Source organism: Cavia porcellus, unplaced genomic scaffold (assembly GCF_034190915.1).
Source record: "Cavia porcellus strain 051 isolate PalLab524CR breed Dunkin Hartley unplaced genomic scaffold, mCavPor4.1 scaffold_14, whole genome shotgun sequence".
NCBI lineage: Eukaryota > Metazoa > Chordata > Mammalia > Rodentia > Caviidae > Cavia > Cavia porcellus.
This window is the reverse complement of record NW_026947497.1, coordinates 67,402,675-67,419,354: the sequence shown is the minus strand read 5'-3', so window position 1 is coordinate 67,419,354 and position 16,680 is coordinate 67,402,675. Positions and strand designations below refer to the sequence as shown.

The window sequence follows — 16,680 nt, the reverse complement described above, 5'->3', positions numbered from 1 at the left end:
TCAGCTGGATGCACGGAACAGCAAGCCTTCATGTGCTGGTGAACTGAACCCTAAAACTGGACATAACTGAAGAAAGGCGTCCTCAGGGCCCCTTGGGGAGTCTGTGACATTACCTCTAAGAAAAGGTCCCGAGGCAGGAGATGGGAGAGTGCTTTCAGGTGGACCTTACTGGAGTGGCCCAGCATTCTTTTGTTGTTAGTTATCCTCCCATTTTTATTTTTTATTGGTACATCATGGTCCCATTGCTTGTGGGGAATTGGTGCTTGTACACAACATAGCCTAGTGCTTTTTTCATCCATTTCCCTTCCCTTCCTCTCTCCATCTCTTGGTCGTCTGCTGCTTTGCAAAAGATATAGCTCCCTACTTCCCATCCTGAGAGCTGGGATGAGTTAACGGTATATACGCAGGTAGTTTTTAAACTAATCTTTTCCCTGTTTTTGTGCATTTTGTTTTTTGTCTTGTGTTTTGAAACAGGGTTTCATGATGCAGTGCAGGCTGATCTGGAACTCTGTAACTGGGACTGGCCTCAAACTCAGAGTGATCCTCCTGCCTCAGCCTCCTGAGTACAGGTGTGCACCACCATGGTTTGTGCCACTTCTTTAGTGCCACTGGTCCTACTTCTTATTCAGAAAATTTGATGAGCCGCACTGCAGTGGCCAGTTTGGAGTTTATGATGATAAAAATGAGTTAATGTGGTGGTGGAGCTCAGGGTGGTGGCACACGCCTATAATCCCAGCACTTGGGAAACTGAGGCAGGAGGATCACTGCAAGTTCAAGGCCAGCCTGGGCTACATAGAAAGTCTAGGCCAGCCTGAACTGCATGGCGAGACCCTATCAAAAAAAAAAAAAAAAAAGGAAAGAAAAAAACCATGATGGTGGAGATTTTTAGAAGGCACATCCACTCCTTAATGAGCGTTGCCCCACTGTTAGCCATGAAACAAAGCCTTTGAAGTTAGATTTTAGCCTGACTCTTCTGGGATCTATGTAAGGAAATCTGAGCCTACAGTTAATTTGTCTGTTGTGAGTGTTTAACACTGTTCTAGTCCATGTTCCTATCATCTTCCAATACTGGTGGCAAGTGTCGGCAGATTTCCCCCTTCCCTGGAAAGCTATAAAATTAACTTCCAGGTGCTAATACTTCAAAAACAGCTTTAAATTTATAAAAGCAGGCAGTCTTGAATCTCCCCAGTATATGATGCTTTGGTTAGAAAAACAGAATGGGTAGCGAGAGGCATTGCATGATTATGATAGGGGTTTTGGTTATGCTCTGGGAGAATAAGGAACACACCACAACATTTGGGGCTCAAAAGGCATTCATTGGAGTTTGTGTTCTGACAGTAAGAGCTCCCTGACTGAGGGCAAGTCACAGCTCTTTTTGCTCCCTTTCTGTTGCCTGGGATTAATGCATTTTGCCCTATCCGTAAGAGTTATGTTAAATTTAAGTGAGATAAAGGGTGTGAAAGGGGTTTAATCTCCATAACTGTGTAGAGGCACCTCACTGTCACCGTCATCTGATGTCCTGTGCCCCAGAGTACGGAGGAGAGGTGCCCCAGTGAGGTGAGCTACTCTCACCCAGAGGAACGGAGAAATTTAATAAGCAATTGCATGGTTACAGTATCAGTAAGGAAATGTGCACCCTCTTGTGGCGAACTAAAGAGGTTAAGAACATCTGAAAGATACTTGAATGTTGTAATCAGAACAACAGAATGTTGGTTTTTGGTTACCAGAAATCCTTTCCCAGTAATTCTAAACAAATTCTTAAATTTACATATGAATAAATTCTTTATCCCTTACTGGATTTTTCCCTCTTCCATTTCTTTGCCACTTCATTTTCTTGTGAGGCTTTTTATTTTCCTAGATTACTATATTTATTTGGGGGGTGTGTGTGTGTGAGTCCTTATATTGTATTCAGAACTGAAGCCTCTTTTTTTTTAAAGTATATATTTGCCATACATAATAGATTTATTTTGGGGAATTAAAACCCATTTGTGTCTTCATGCGTACATATCTTGCGTTTACTTCATTTTTTTACTCAGATTTCAAATCTGTGAAGACTTAAATACATGGGGCTTGCCTATATTTTAAATTTTAACAGATGTTCAATTAGAACCAAAAGACCCTCTCTGGCACCCAGCATATATACAGTAGATGCTTAGTAAACAGTGTGGACTGGATACTGTCAGTATTGTTAACCACTCTTCAGTTCCTTTTCTCCTTTGACGTTGGCTACGCCCTTCCTCTTAACACCAGTTTTACTGGAGTGTACCGGAAATGTTGCAGGGAAAATTCCCAAGTCAGGCCAAAAGGAAGACTCTTCCCTATGGAGGAGATAAGAAGGCTGCTCTCCATGCCAGCCAGCCAGTGGAGGGACTGTTGCATGATATTTCTTCAAAGGCAACAGCCCTGAATTTACAGAGTTTAGTTATTATAGTGAGTTCAGCAGTGGGGAGTACAAAGTGACAAAAGCTATACAATTGGTTACATTGTATTGAGTCATACATTAAACTTGTTGCTACAGAGAAATTGTTTGCCTTAATACAGAAACACTGGGGGAATAAGGGAAGGGCCCTTTTTAGTGAGCATAATTAAAGGCATTTTTGACCAGCCCCCGCCTGCAGGTGTGGACAGTTACTCTGATGCAGTGCTCATCAGAGGTACACAGCTGGGCTTCAGCTACTGTTAGGGTCAGTTGGATCCAGCAGAAAAAGCAGAACAGAAACTTGGTTAGAGAGCTCTAATTGATCATGTAATTAAGTTTGCTGTTTTACAGAAGTGTTTTTACATTATAACTGTGCTCCAACAAAATGACCTGAGGGAGGTGACTTTACCATTTTCTGTTTCCTTTTTAGTAAAATAAAGTCATAAACATAGATGATTTTCTAAGGCTCTTAACTCTGTAGTGAGAGAGAAATAGGGTCTCATTCTTCGTCAGAGCCTGAGAAGGCCTTGAGATTCTTATTCCTGAAAACTGTCCGCAGCTCCTAGGTACCGTGTCAGGACAAGGAAGGAGATGGGGTGCCCGACAGGCTGAGGAGTGCAGAGGTGCGAGGTGCGATACCCTCTTCAAGATGCTCACAGAGACTCTCAGATCCCTCATCTGCTCTTCCCACACACTGTGAAGTTCAATTTGGGAAGAAAAACGTTTTTCCCTCAGTGAGTGGTGAAGTCCAGCCAATCATAATGAGTTGATAATTCATTTTATTTGCACTGCATTTTACCTAAAACGTGTTTTTCAAGGATGGCTGCTGAGAAGCATTTGGTTGGTTTTAGAGCACACCCGGCCGGTCCAGTGTCACAGGTGGAAGCCTTTGTCTGCCTGGGAAGGGCGCTTGTGACACATGGCAAGACCTTGACTTGGAGGGTTTTGTAGACCTGGGTTTGGGCCTCAGCTTTAGTTTCCAAACCAACATTGGTCTGACAAGACTCGATAGTGAGTCAAGTGTCAGCTGTGTAACAAGTGAAGGATACTGAAAATCCAACCCTGTTTTCCCAGCTGGTCAACTTAGCCTTCCTCTGGAGAAGCTGGGCTGCTTTGGGAAGACTGCTTGGTGTTTGTTGGGGAGTTAAGTGGTTTCATTAATTTGACAGGTCTCTTTTGAGTGATTAAGATGTTGTGATAGAGATAAAATTCTAGGTTTTAGACCTCATGCTCCTGAGGGAGATGAGAGATGGCAGGTGGGGGAGAGATAGACAGAAAAATACCAGAGCCAGGTGCTAATGTATGCAGATAACTATGATTTTTTAAAAGGTGGTTAGGCAGTGGGGCTCCATGTTGATGAACCCTGTGTCGTGGAGTGGGTCAGGACCCCGTGACTGTTGTGGCTTTATATCCGGATGTCCCCCCAAGCCTCATGAAGTCACAGGTGGGGCTCCTTGGAGGTTGTTTGATCCAGGGTGTGTGATGCTGGGATCAAGGATGCGATGCTAGGATTAAAGGAGGACGTGAGTGCTGCCCGCCCTCAGGATAGGAAGTGTGCGTAAGCTATAAGGGACAGAAAGAGGCCCCTTCCTCGTCCCTGGTAGCTGGCCACCTTGCTGCCTGCTGCTGCCATGAACTATTCTCCTCTGTGATGCCCCTCTGCCAGGCCACCCTGCCTAGGAGCCAGGCAGCTTGAACTGAAATCTCTGCAAACTGTGAGCTGAAATAACCCTTTCCTCTTATCAGTGAGAAAGGTTACTAAGTCAGTGACCAAATTAGCCGTTGAGAAACTAGGTTGCTATCAAGGGAGGTCGCTGCACACCTGGTCCCTTTCTACATGTGGCTGTGTCCCTTCTGTTTCCCTACTCTGTTGTGATGCAGCTGGGGACCCCTCATCAGATGCCAGGATATGCTGTTTGGATTTTCCATCCACCAGAGTCACAGGCCATGTAAATCTCTATTACTTTATAAAATCAAAGCAAAACCAAAAAACCAAGCATGGTGGCACATGCTTGTAATTCTAGCACTCTGGAAGGCTGAGGCAGGAGAATCACAAATTCAGGCCCAACCTGGGCAACTTAGTGACTTAGTAAGACTCTGTCTTTAGAAGGAAAACAAAAAGTTTAAAAAGGGAGATGGCCAGACTGGAGATGTAGCTCAGTGCAGAGGCCCTGGCTTCAGTCCCCAGGCTGGATAGAGGAGGGAGGAATACACAGGGTGCTGGCAGGAGAAAGAGTCTTACAGGAGAGCAGCAGATGGACAAGAGAGAGAGTGAATGAACAGAACAGAGGTGGGACTGGCTCTCCAGGAAGTGCTGAGAGGTGAGAAGGAACCTAGTGATCGTGGTCCTTATGCTATGAAGCCTGCCGAGAAAGTGGATCCCTGAAGTTGCTGAGAGCGCTGGGCAACACCTGGGCATGGTGGCACTTGTCTTTATTCCCAGCACTCTGGGAGACTGAGGCAGGAAGATCTCAAGTTCAAGCCCCGCCTGGGTATGTTAGCAATGTATTGAGACCCTGTATCTAATTTTTTTTTTTTAAGGGCCCAGGTTGTAACTCAGTGCAGAGGCCCAGAGTTCAATCTCCAGTACCACAAAAAACGAAATACATAAGACATGTAAGACATGTAAACATAAACAACATTTTATTAAGATAATTGCATTCTGAACCCAGTAGAAACTCAAGGAGAATAATGGTATTCTTTTACCTTGCTGTTTTTACAAGTGTGTTTAGTTCCTTGCTGAAGAGAAGATGTATCCTTTGGGTTGCTTCCTCTGTGTTCCGGGAGACACAATGTATCTATTGTTTGGGTGGAAAAACTATGAAGAGAAATTTGGCTCACTTAGATCTGTACTTGAACAGGAGTATTGGAATTTGAACAGATGTATTCGGGTATTTATGGATGTTCTTCTATACTATACCAAAATCTTACTACCCTACTCTCTTAAAAGGTTAGTTGCCCTGTAGTATCTGAAATCATATGAATGAGCTTTCATACTCTGTTACATTAAAAGCTTTTAATATTGCAGGATTTTGTAAGATCATACTTTAATCATTTGGAAAATACTGGTTCACTGAATTATTCAGCTCTTCCAAATGTTGGCTCGTTGGACTAGATGGTATCAAAAAATCACATTCTACTGTCATAAGCAGCCTTACCCTGGAAGTTTTCAGATGCTGTATGAGGAAGCTACCAACTCAGGTGGATAAACACTACAAATTTTCTGGAATTCTGACTTTTGCCTGAGAGGTCAGATTTCATCGTTGGAATAAAACACTTTTTCAAGTGACAGGCTCACTTTGATGGTTTTTAGGAAAATGACCCTCCCATATCCGATTCTGAATAGCTATAGGTATGAGCTGGTAGCAGTGGTTTTTCTTGAAGAAAATTTGCTACGTGAGCTCACAGCTCAATCATCCAGGTATCTTTCCTTGGAGATATCGTACTTAGGTAGACAGCAGAAGTATTTTATACACACTTCTCCCTGTGCCCCACAATGTTTTTTCAAAGGTCTAGATTTTAGGGTTGAGGTATTTAAAGGTGAAATTTTTTTTATCACTTCAGCAAGGACAATTTTAGGTGAAACCAGTGGTTTTCCCCTTTACTAAGTGTACATAACAGCTTGGTGCCATCACCTTGATGTGGGCTCAGGCATTAGCAGTGTGATCCACGATTTCTTTTGCACCATCGGTGCAAATATCAGTGCCGTAGAAAAGGCTCGTAATAGCTTCCTGTAACTGGGATAGTAGTTTTGGCAGTAGGTCTGCAGATCACTTTGAGAACGGCGTAGGTCAGTTCTCAGCATATAGCTCAGGATTGATTGTACCTGAGTTAGAATCTTAGTTCTTTTCCTGTGACTTACTGGTTGTGTGACTTTGGGAGGATATTGAATCTCTTTTCTCTGTACAGAATGGGCATAATAGTAGTACGTACTTCAAAAAATGAGTTAACTTACCCAGCAGTAAAACCCATGAATGGGTATTGGTAAGATGCAACACCTAGTTCATTGATTGTGTGATTAGTTGATTGACTGGCTGAGGAAATGCCAAAGGCAGGTTATTCTGTTTCCTCTTTCACTCTCTTAGGTGTCGTAGAGACACCTGTTACAGTAATTATTCCTTTGTACCCTCTGGAGGCAAAGTGCATGTTAACTGAGTTTGCAGTGCATCTTGATTACGTTCCTTGTGTGGAGTTGGGGCCCGCGCTCATGCATCTCAGTTCTTTTTGCTTCCCCTCCTCTCGCTCCCCCTCCTTCTGTCTCTCAGTCCCCTTCTCTTTTGCAAAAGATCTCTCCTTGTTGCCTGTTTTACTTTACTCTTAAAACTCGTATCTTAGGAGATGTAATGTGTTAGCTAACAACTGAGCAGGAATTGGCTTTTTTTAGTTTTTTTGTTGTTGTTGTTGTTGTTTTGTTTTGTATTTTGAGACAGGGTCTTGCTATGCAGTTCAGGCTGGCCTTGAGCTCACAGCCATCCTCCTGCCTCAGCCTCCCGAGGGCTGGGATGGCAGGCATGTGCTATCATACCTGACTGCGATTGGCTTTTTGATTAACACTATAATTCTTAATCTGTCGAGGTCCTGAGGGAATTGAGGAAAGGGGGGTGCTGTATGAGAAGATGAGGGGCAAGGATGTCAGCAGCCAGTGTGTAATATGATGGTATGAAGTGAGGCCCACGGGGAGGGTACGGGGCAGCGCCTTCGCCTGCACTGGGGTTGGTCCTGGTTACCTTACCTTGCGTGAGCTGCTGGCAGAATTTTGGTGTAAGTAAGTACGAAAGCCTCTCCCTGCTCGTCCTGCAGCTGGGGAGCAGTCATCCCCTAGGGCGTTACAATAATCTCATTATCTCAGACCTGACTAAGGCTGAGCTGAGAGGTAGGCGGTGCTGTGTACAGAAAGTCCGTCTGTGAGCTCTGGAATGAGGCATGTCAGGGCCTAAGTCAGGGCTCCATCACAGACAGCTGTGGGGCCCTGCAGAGAGGATTAACCTTCCCAGGCCTTTGTTTAGTCCCTGTGGAATGGGTCTGCCAGTGTCTTAGGGGGATGGTACATATTTACTGTGGGCATTCAGTAAAGGTCTATGTCAGCCTCATTCATCTTAACTCCAACTCTTATTTTATAATTAGATCCTAACATTCAAATAGTGTTGTCATTGCTTTCTTTCTTTTACTAAGAAATTGAGTGTTTTTATTGTTGTTGTTTGGTTGGTTTTGTTCTGCTTTGGTCTTTTTTGAGGCAAGGTTTCACGTACTTTGTAGCCCAGGCTGACCTCGAACTCAGCAATCCTCCTGCCTCAGCCTCCTGGGTGCTGGGATTACTGGCGTGCGCTGCCACACACAGCTCTGAAACGGAGTGTTTAGGAAAAAGGGGAAATAGTGCTAGATGAACTGTGAGGCGAGGCTGCTTCTCAGGGGGTTTCTAGACAAGTCTTTCACAAAACCGTAACCTCTCCTTTCACTGTTTCCGGGGCCCCCTGAGGTGCTGTGATCTGTGGTTGTGTTCACAAATTTAGCCAGTGAGTAATCCAATTACTGCTCTGTCTTTGGAGCCAAGCATCCGAGTCCAGCCAGCCTCTTCCTCCTGTGGCCACAGTGAAGAGGCGGAAGTAGCTGGCACGTGGCCATCTCTCCAGGCCACCCCCAGCCCGTCCCCCACATGCCTGCTTCTTCCTGGTTACCACTTTTCCCAAGTGCCCTGATCTCCCTTGCTGTTCCTAGAATCTCTTTTTATTATTTCTATAGTTTGGGTGGCTACACTTTTTTTCCTCCCTCCTGTCCCTTTCAGTGAGTTTCATAGAACCTTATGGTAATGAGTGAATCTTTTCTCACAACCTCCCCAGAAACAAAACTCTTCTGTGTTGCAGATCAAAGAATTTACTACTGACACAGAAGGCACCCAGCCAACTGGACTTCCCCACACGGAAGGCAGGCCCCGCTCTGGCTCTAATCTCGCCTTGGCTTTTGACTTGCTGTGTGGCCTTTGTTTCCTCATCCAATGATAACATCTACCTCCCAGGAATGCTGTGGCGCTCAGCTCAGCTGCTGCTAGGAACTGTTCCTCTTCAAGGTGGATCTACTGCCATGCCAGAAAGCTCAAAGCATTTTAGAGGAAACTAATCTCCTTTATCTTTGTGAGGCAGATAAGTGGCAGGTATTTCTAAACCACTGTCTGCCTTCGAAATGTGACTTCACCATCTCACTGTAAGAGTTCCTACCCATGTCCCCTTTCCAGACTCCCCAGAAACTGTCTAGCTGAACAGAGCCTGGCGACCCTCCCAGGTACCGAGGGGGCTTTGTGTGCTGCTATTTGTCCTTTGGTTCCAGTCCCTTGCGTTAGTCTTCCATCTCTGACCTCTTGGCACTGATAATACTTGCACTTGCCCCTAAACTGGTTGCACCATTATGTCCCCTGGATTCTGCCTCCGAACTGGTCACTCTTGGTCCCTCTGTTATTTCCCTTAAATATAGCTAGTCCTGTGCTTTCGCAGCATAATCTCAGGTAATCTCGCCTATTTTCAAGGTTTTAGTCAAGACCAGTGTTCAGCTTCTAGTCTTGAATTTCTTGCTACACAGGTCCAGGTCTTATGCAGATTCACCCTATTTGGAGTGGGATTTGCTCCCCAGTCTACCCCACTACCCACCAGAAGAAGAAAACTTCACTCCCCTCTGGGGTAACCTAAATCTGCCAGTGTTCCACTGTTCAGACCCTAAGTTGTTTGCGTGTCTCTCTTTAGCTCAGCCCCCCACCCCCATGTAATCTGTGCCTTGTAAACTTGCCCAGCCCCGATTTGGTTTGTACATATCTCCTGTAAACCTCCTTGCTGTAAGTTTCAGCCCACCACACTCAAGCTAGCAATGTTCATTTTGCATTTATACCATTCCCAAGCTTTTCCAGGTTCTCTAGTACATTAAAACAGTTATTGATCATCTGTTGCTACATAGCAAACCCGAAGTAAGTGGCCTAAAACAAACACTGTTTATCAGACTCACAGATTCTGTGGGTCAGGAAGTTAGAAAAGACCCACTAAGATGGTTTGTCTCTCTTCTCTAGTGTCTGGGGCTGTTGGGAGGATTCAACAACCAGGGTGATTTACATCTGAAGGCTCACTCATTTGAGTTTTTGGAATTTGATTCGACTTGTGACCTCAACTGGTACTGTTGGCTTAAACAGTGGCCTCTCCATGTGGTTGCTTGCGCTTCCTCCCAGCATGGTGGCTGGGTTCCAAGAACAAGCATTCCTGTGAGAGCAGGCTGTGTTGTAGCTTCAGAAATTACTCTCATGTTCACTTTGCTCATAACCCTGGGCTGAATTCCAGGTGAGTGAACATAGAAACTCATCTCTTGGCAGGAGAAATGTCAGAGTTGTAAGAGGAGCAACCTGTGAAAGTGTTCAATGTCCTGTTCTTTGGGAAATATAACCCACCACCCAAGCCAGGATGATAGAATCCCTTTAAAATCTTGCCCAACTTGGTGTTAGATGGGACGATAGGACACCTACCACTCTTAGAACACTGCCTGTGTGCCAAGCACTGTGTTTCAAGCACTTTCTATGCATTCCCATCTCATCTACAGTTCCAGAGGTCTAGGTGAAGGAAATGAGCGGAGGAAATTAAACCGTCCACCAAGGGTCACCTGGTTAGTAGACAGATCAGGACCTGTGGCCACAGTCTCAGTCCCCATGTTATGCTACCTCCATATCCATCAGGACAGAAAGGCAGAAGGACAAGTTATAAAAAGGTGTTGGGATTGATTATAACTTAGACTCTAACCTGTCCTGGAGGACTCACAACTCAAAACAAGACTTCTGATGGTTCAAGCCAGCTCAGGGTGTGGCCCCAGGGATGCAAGAAGCCTGGGGGTGACCTCAGTGAGTATCTTTTCCCATCTCTGCAGACCTCTGACAGACTGCTTCGCTCATGAGCTCTCTGGAAGGCCTTAGCGTCCTCTTGGTCTGTTCAGTCCTGCCTGGATGGACAGTGCTGCCCACTTAGGACTCCTGGGCACCCTGGGTGTGTTTGCAGCCCCAGGTAGAGTTAATGCTTTGTCACCGTGAAGTTGGACTTCTCACTGGCCATGGCTCCTCCGGAGCTACCCATGCTGCACCTGTTATCCTTCCTGGGGTTGTCTCCCAACCCTGAAAATGCCGATTCCTCTGCCGGCTGAATGTCCTTTGCCTCTTCTCTACCTAGATGTCAGCTCATTAAGGTTCAGGTCAGGTTCCTACTTAACCTGCCATGAGGCTGCGATTGGGTCTCTGAGCTCACATAGGAACTTGTGCATTTTTTTTAGATTGGTTTTTTTCACCCCGTTGTGTATTAATCTGTTGTTTAGTTCTCTGGGGTCCCCAGGAGCCTGGAAGAAACTGTATGTGACTCACCCTGGAGTCACCAGTCTCTGTTCAGAGCCAAGTCTCAGCCTGGGACATCCGTGCTGGTGTGGGGCCAGCAGTGACACCGGGTAGATTTCACCCTTAGGGACATGGGCGGGATGAAGAGTCGGGCTCTTGATGCTAGAAGATGCAGCTTGTCTTCCTAAATGCAATTGTTTGCCTTTGGACAAATCGCTTCTCTGAGGTGCAGTGTTCCTGGGAGAGCCCCTCTCCCCAGTGCTCCCTGAAGGTGACTGTCAGACGGGACTGGACTGTGGGGCTGCTGTGGAACTAAGCAGTGAACCTTATGTGTTGAAAATCTGATCCGATAATCTTAATTTCCAAGGAGCAGAAACACAGTTGTTTGCATAATTCTGATTATGCCCCGATACGGCGCTGTGGCAGGCTGCATTTGATGGTATCATAACAGACTCTCCCTTCCCCACAGAAACTCAGTGGTACTCATTCCTCCAATCAAGAGAGTCTTATCTCTTCTCTTGAATCTTACCGCCTTCCTTCCAGGATAAGAAGCGATTCAATGATTTTCAACTCTTTAATTAGCAACAACAAGACACAATGACAGATCCCTTTGGGGATGAGACAGACATTGCTCTTACCACTGACAATTTTCTCTGTCATAATCAAGTCTGGTCTTGAGTGCACTCTTTGGTCAGGGACTCTTATAACTCAATTATAATGATGTAGTTATATGTAGTTATTTGTGTACATATTTACAAAAATGATTGCACTCCAGAGAAGCAATCTGTCCCGAATTCTCCACTCATCAGGCCATTCCTACAATTCTCCAGTAAGCTTGTTTACTGGTGAGTGAAGCCCGATGCGCTCGGATTTCTTAGCTGGCCAGAGCAGAGGAGGCCACTGGTGAACAGGGAGAGATTTTGCTCTGCTTAGCTTTGAGAAGTTGAAGGACCCCATTTACCTCAAATCAGCGTCTCACCATACACAGGTGATAGTGTCCTCACAGCAGAGACGGCAGCGGTGCTTTGCTAAGGGTTAATTCAGTGCTTGCTGTAATGTCTCTATTGTTTTGTTTTTACCATGCCAAGGGTTGAACCCAGGGCTTTGGGCCTGCTGAGCAAATGCTGTACCACTGAGCTGCATCCGCAGCCTCTTTCCTGAAGTTTGGGGAAGGGGGAACCATAAAGCTTGCAGGGTCATCTTGTGTCTCGCCCTCTGACTTTTCCTGATTGTGAGTTCCTCTTGTGCTGTGGTTTCATTCCCTACAGGGTAGGGATGAGGTAGCCTTTCTTTGCTACCCCTAAGTTTCATAATTCTGGTGAGGCGTCTGTGAGTGAGGAGCTGGTAAATAGGTGTATCTGCTACCCTGACCTGCTAAAGAAATATTCTTGTAAGCAGCAAGAGCCACGGAGAAAGCTAACACATTTGGATTTAAAAGAACTGACTTCCTGTAAAACTCACAGTTCGCTTGGCGAGGTGAGCAGATAGCAGAATTAAAAGTCTCAACCCTAAAAATAAAATTAATAAAGCGAGGGGAGAACTTGGAAGGATATGAGTTTCTCCCTTCACATGCGATGTTAGCTGACTGAAATTTACCCTCTATCCTTTTATTTCAAGTACAATACCTGAGACTTCGTGCTCCATAGACAGCACACAGAGGATGGCAGTTGTGGATGCTTCCCAACACCCACATCACCTCTGGGCACCCCAGGGGTCCTTTCTCTCTCACTGGACCTGACGATTGCCAGTCCTGTGTCTGCAGCCCTTTGATGTGTCTCACTGTGAGGTGCCGCCTTGCCCCAGAGGCTCTGGGGGGAGGTGTGTCCATTGTCCTCCGCAGACTCCAGGTGTGTGTATGTCGTCGCCCGCATTTGTGTTCCACACCATTTGCCGTCCTTCGTCCTTCGGCCAGTGGCCTTTGTGTCAGTTTGGAGCTCATGCTTCGCCTGCTGTGACCCTGCTGATTCCCAGTCTTTCCCTGAGAGCGAGTGTGGGTTTGAGGTATTTTTTAAGTTCTCAGGCTCAGTGGTATTTTCTTGCAGCCTTTACAAACCACTTTCCTTGGCTCACAGGTGAGAGTCTGTTTCTGACATTGAATGAAGATTTCTGAAACAAGAGCCCCATTCTCAGAGTAAAGCACTCAGATGCAGAAATTCTCTCTTTAAAGGGAGTTTTGGGGGGCCGGTGATTTAGCTCAGTGGTGCAAGCATCTGCCTTGCAAGTGTACAGTCATGAGTTCGATCTCTGGTACCAAAAAAAAAAAAAAAAAGTGGGGTAGGAGTTTGCTTGGTCCGTTCAGTGCTTGCATCATGTTTATGAGAGGAAGGGGCAGCTGTTCTGTGCATGCACGAAGACAGCAGGCAGCTCTGGAGAATTTTTGACACCAGAGAGGATCTTAGCGGGAAGCCATTAGGCCCCAGAGAAGTGGAATACAGTGCCGGTGTGCACACGCCCAGGTGGTGGCTGTGTGTCAGCAGCCTCCATGCCAAGTCTGACTCTACTTGTGGCCTCCCAGTAAAGGAGGGCGTCTAGTCTTCAGGGGATGAGTTCACTCTAGGAGATCCACGTCCACTGAAGACCTGCAGGGAGCCTGATCACATGCAGCCTCTCCATGCAGGGGGGCCGCACTGACACAGGGGTTTGAGTTGAGAGGCTGATGACTCGGTACAAAGGGCAGCCGTGCCTCCCATCTGTTCCTGTGTTCACAGTCACCCTGTGGACACAGAAGGAGCTAGATGATGGGGAGGACAAATCTCAGGCAGTAGAGTGAATTTGCAGCGGGATGTGATAAATGCTACAAACCAGGCACCAGCAAGGAGCAGAAGGGAGTGCAGCTATGCCTTCACACAGCGCAGTCCCTTGACTGGAAAGGTGTTTTCTGACCCCACTATACACCTACTTGCCCGTGGCCTGCTCTGCCTCCTGAACCTCAGAGCTCCATTGAGGTGCTGCTCCCCCTGGAGCCCTGCGTGTTCCCCCTTGGTGTGCCAGCTGCTCAGGTGCCCTCTGGCATGATGCAGGCTGGCATCACACCATGGCATGAGGGGGGTGCGTGGCCTGCTACCTCAGCAGCTCCCTGCCAGGCTGTGCGTGCCCTGTGGTTGGGAGCAGGTTAGTCACCTCTTTTTGGCATCTGACATAGTAAGTGCTCAGTAAGGATTTGTGAAATAAATGAAAACCTCATAAAGCCAGTTGTCATCTGTCTGAATGCTGGAAAAAAGAAAAAAATAGAGCAAAATTCCATGAAGTTTCCCATGGTGAGCAGAGTGAGGTCAGTTTTTAACATGTGAAAGAGGTTAACCTTGCTAATAATTTAAGTGCAAATAAATAGCATTTTACCTATAAAGGGTCAAAATTAAATTTGATAACTACATTTTCAGGTGCTTGGGGAAAACAACATCTACAGTGTGTGTTAACAGTACACTGTACAGCTGTGACTATTCTCCGATTCTTGGAGCGCATCTAAAATATACTGGTAGGCAGGTGCTCAACATTTACTTTTTGGAAATAGCAGAATATCAGAGACATGTCTGCCAGTTAACTGTGGTACAGCTATAAAATTTAGTATTATATAGCTGACAAAAAGTTCTCTGTCTCTCTCTCTCTCTCTCTCTCTCTCTCTCTCTCTCTCTCTCTCTGTATATATATAACATTTTCTAATATCCAAGTAGAAAAAAGCACAGGTCTAGCAGTGCTGTTACTGAAAAATATATCCAGAAGGAATTAAATCACGTTACATGGAAGAGACATCTATGGTCAGGCTCGTGTTCATTGCAGCATGATTCACAGTAGCCAAGACACAGAATCAATCAGAGTATCCATCAGTGGGTAAATGGGTATTTAGCTATTAAAGAGAATCAGATTGGATCATTTGAGAAAACACGGGTGGACAGAGGGAAGATGATGTTACATGATGTAAGGCACGGAAAGACAAGCTCTGCATGATCCCAGTACAGGAATCTCAAGTTCTGTGGTTGACCTCACAGAAGTTAAGAGGAACAGTGGCTAAGGGGGCTGGAGTGGTTGATGGAGTGTGAAGTAGACTGGAAAAGAAAAAGAAAAAAATCACATACACAGCACTAATTTTGGGAGGGGAAAAAAGAACATATATAATGATATATTCCAAATAGAGGCTACTCCAGGAGGATTTTTTAAAACCTAGTAAAGAACTTAAGAATGAGTATAGCAAAGAGAATTCTTCTACTTGGTTCTCTGGTTGCTTTTGAACTTTGTACAAAGAACATGCAGTACTTATTTATAAAAAAATACTTTTTTAAGCAGTAGAAGTAAGTGTTCAGATTTGCCGAGCTCTGTGTAAGTTAAGTCATGAGGAAAAAGAGCATCATGTATGTAATCCGCAGATGTGTCGTCCCGATGGTTGACTGTCACCTGCTTCTCCTCATCGTCTTGCTGTAGGGCCTGGTTATCTAGACCCCTGGAGCTGGAAGGGGCTGGGCACAGTTGTCTAGTGGTTTTTCTGTTGAATCAGGCCACTCACTGCTGCTTTTCCAATGAACAGGCCATGCCTGAGGTTTCCTTAACCCGCTGCTGAAGTGCATCACTTTAGAAACTGAGTGTGAGCTTTCCAGAGCTACGTAGATCTAAGTTGCAATAACAAGGAGAGTATCACTACAGTACTAATTAACCAGCATCTAAATTATGGGCCAGAGTTCTGTTTCTGTGTAGTGGAAATGTAAGCTTTGATCTGGTGGTTTATGACATCAGTGAAATTCCTTGGAGGCAGTTTGATGCAGATTCCAGTATATTCATCCAAGGTCTCCCACCAAAAGTGCGTCGTACAATATACACCTCCAGGGAAAGGACACACTCTCAGCTGCGAATACGTACTTCTAGCTGTAGTAATTTTCATGAAATAATGTGTACCTGCAAAGTGCAGATACCAGAGATTGTACAAGAGAAACCCTGGCAGTATTGAAAGTGTAAACTTACAGCTTTTTGCAGAAAGATGGAAGAGGGAAGAAATAGGGTAAATTGAAGCTGTAGAGTCACAAGCCCATTGTTTGTAAACCACCTGATTATCAAACACTGTGGACTTCACTCTCTAACTCATGTAATAGGTCATTAAAAATAGTGACTCTGATGAAATGCAAGATTTGTTGAGATGACTTTAATTCCAGTGTCCGTAGCCCCTGCACGGTGCCTCTTCTTTATGTTCCTCACCTTCTCTTACAGCACTTACATTTTGCTGCCAAAATGAGATAAGCCCTAGATTTGGAAGGAATCTTGTCTAACTACCTGTCGTTTTTTCTTACTGTTTTGTGTCTGGAGCATTAGAGAGGTTAAAAGTCTGATCCAATGTCTAACAACTTGTCTGTAATAAAGCTAGATACAAACATTGGTCTCCAATTCCCTACTTGTCTCAGCTGCCAGTGTTGAAATAATAGTAGTCTCTGGTAACAATGTAATGTTTAGAGATGGGGAAGATTAGTTCAAAAATCCAGAGAGGGCTGGGGATATAGCTCAGTAACATAAGCACCTGCCTGGCAACTGCAAGGTTCTGAGTTCGATTCTCAGTACGAAAAAAAAAAAAAACCAATACATTTAAATTTTTATTTTTCCTTTAAGTCATTTTTCTGCACAAAATCAAGACCTTTTGCTTTGCTTGTAGACAGTAATACGTAGTAGTTTACATTTCTGTATGTATCCATGATTGAATATTACAGATCTTGCATTTTTCAGCAAGGAACAAAGTACTTTCAGTTAACAAGCACAATACTAAAAGTGCTCTTAAGTGAAAAGCAAACTAGAATCCATCAATTTGACAATAGCAGTTTTCAGCTTCTGAAATTACCCTGGAACTGGGTCTCTAGCCTGAATCACAGGTGACTGCTACGTCACTTCAGTAGTTTCTTTCTCAGTGGAGGGCCGGCTGCAGCTGTCAAGTTCAGTAGCTGCT

General features: G+C 45.1%; 1 protein-coding gene across 6 annotated transcripts in view; it reads left to right on the top strand.

Annotated features, from left to right (window-relative positions):
* The window catches only part of Igf2bp2 (insulin like growth factor 2 mRNA binding protein 2), a 130,494-nt gene that overhangs the window by 73,273 nt on the left and 40,541 nt on the right, over positions 1-16,680 (top strand). The window lies entirely within an intron of this gene.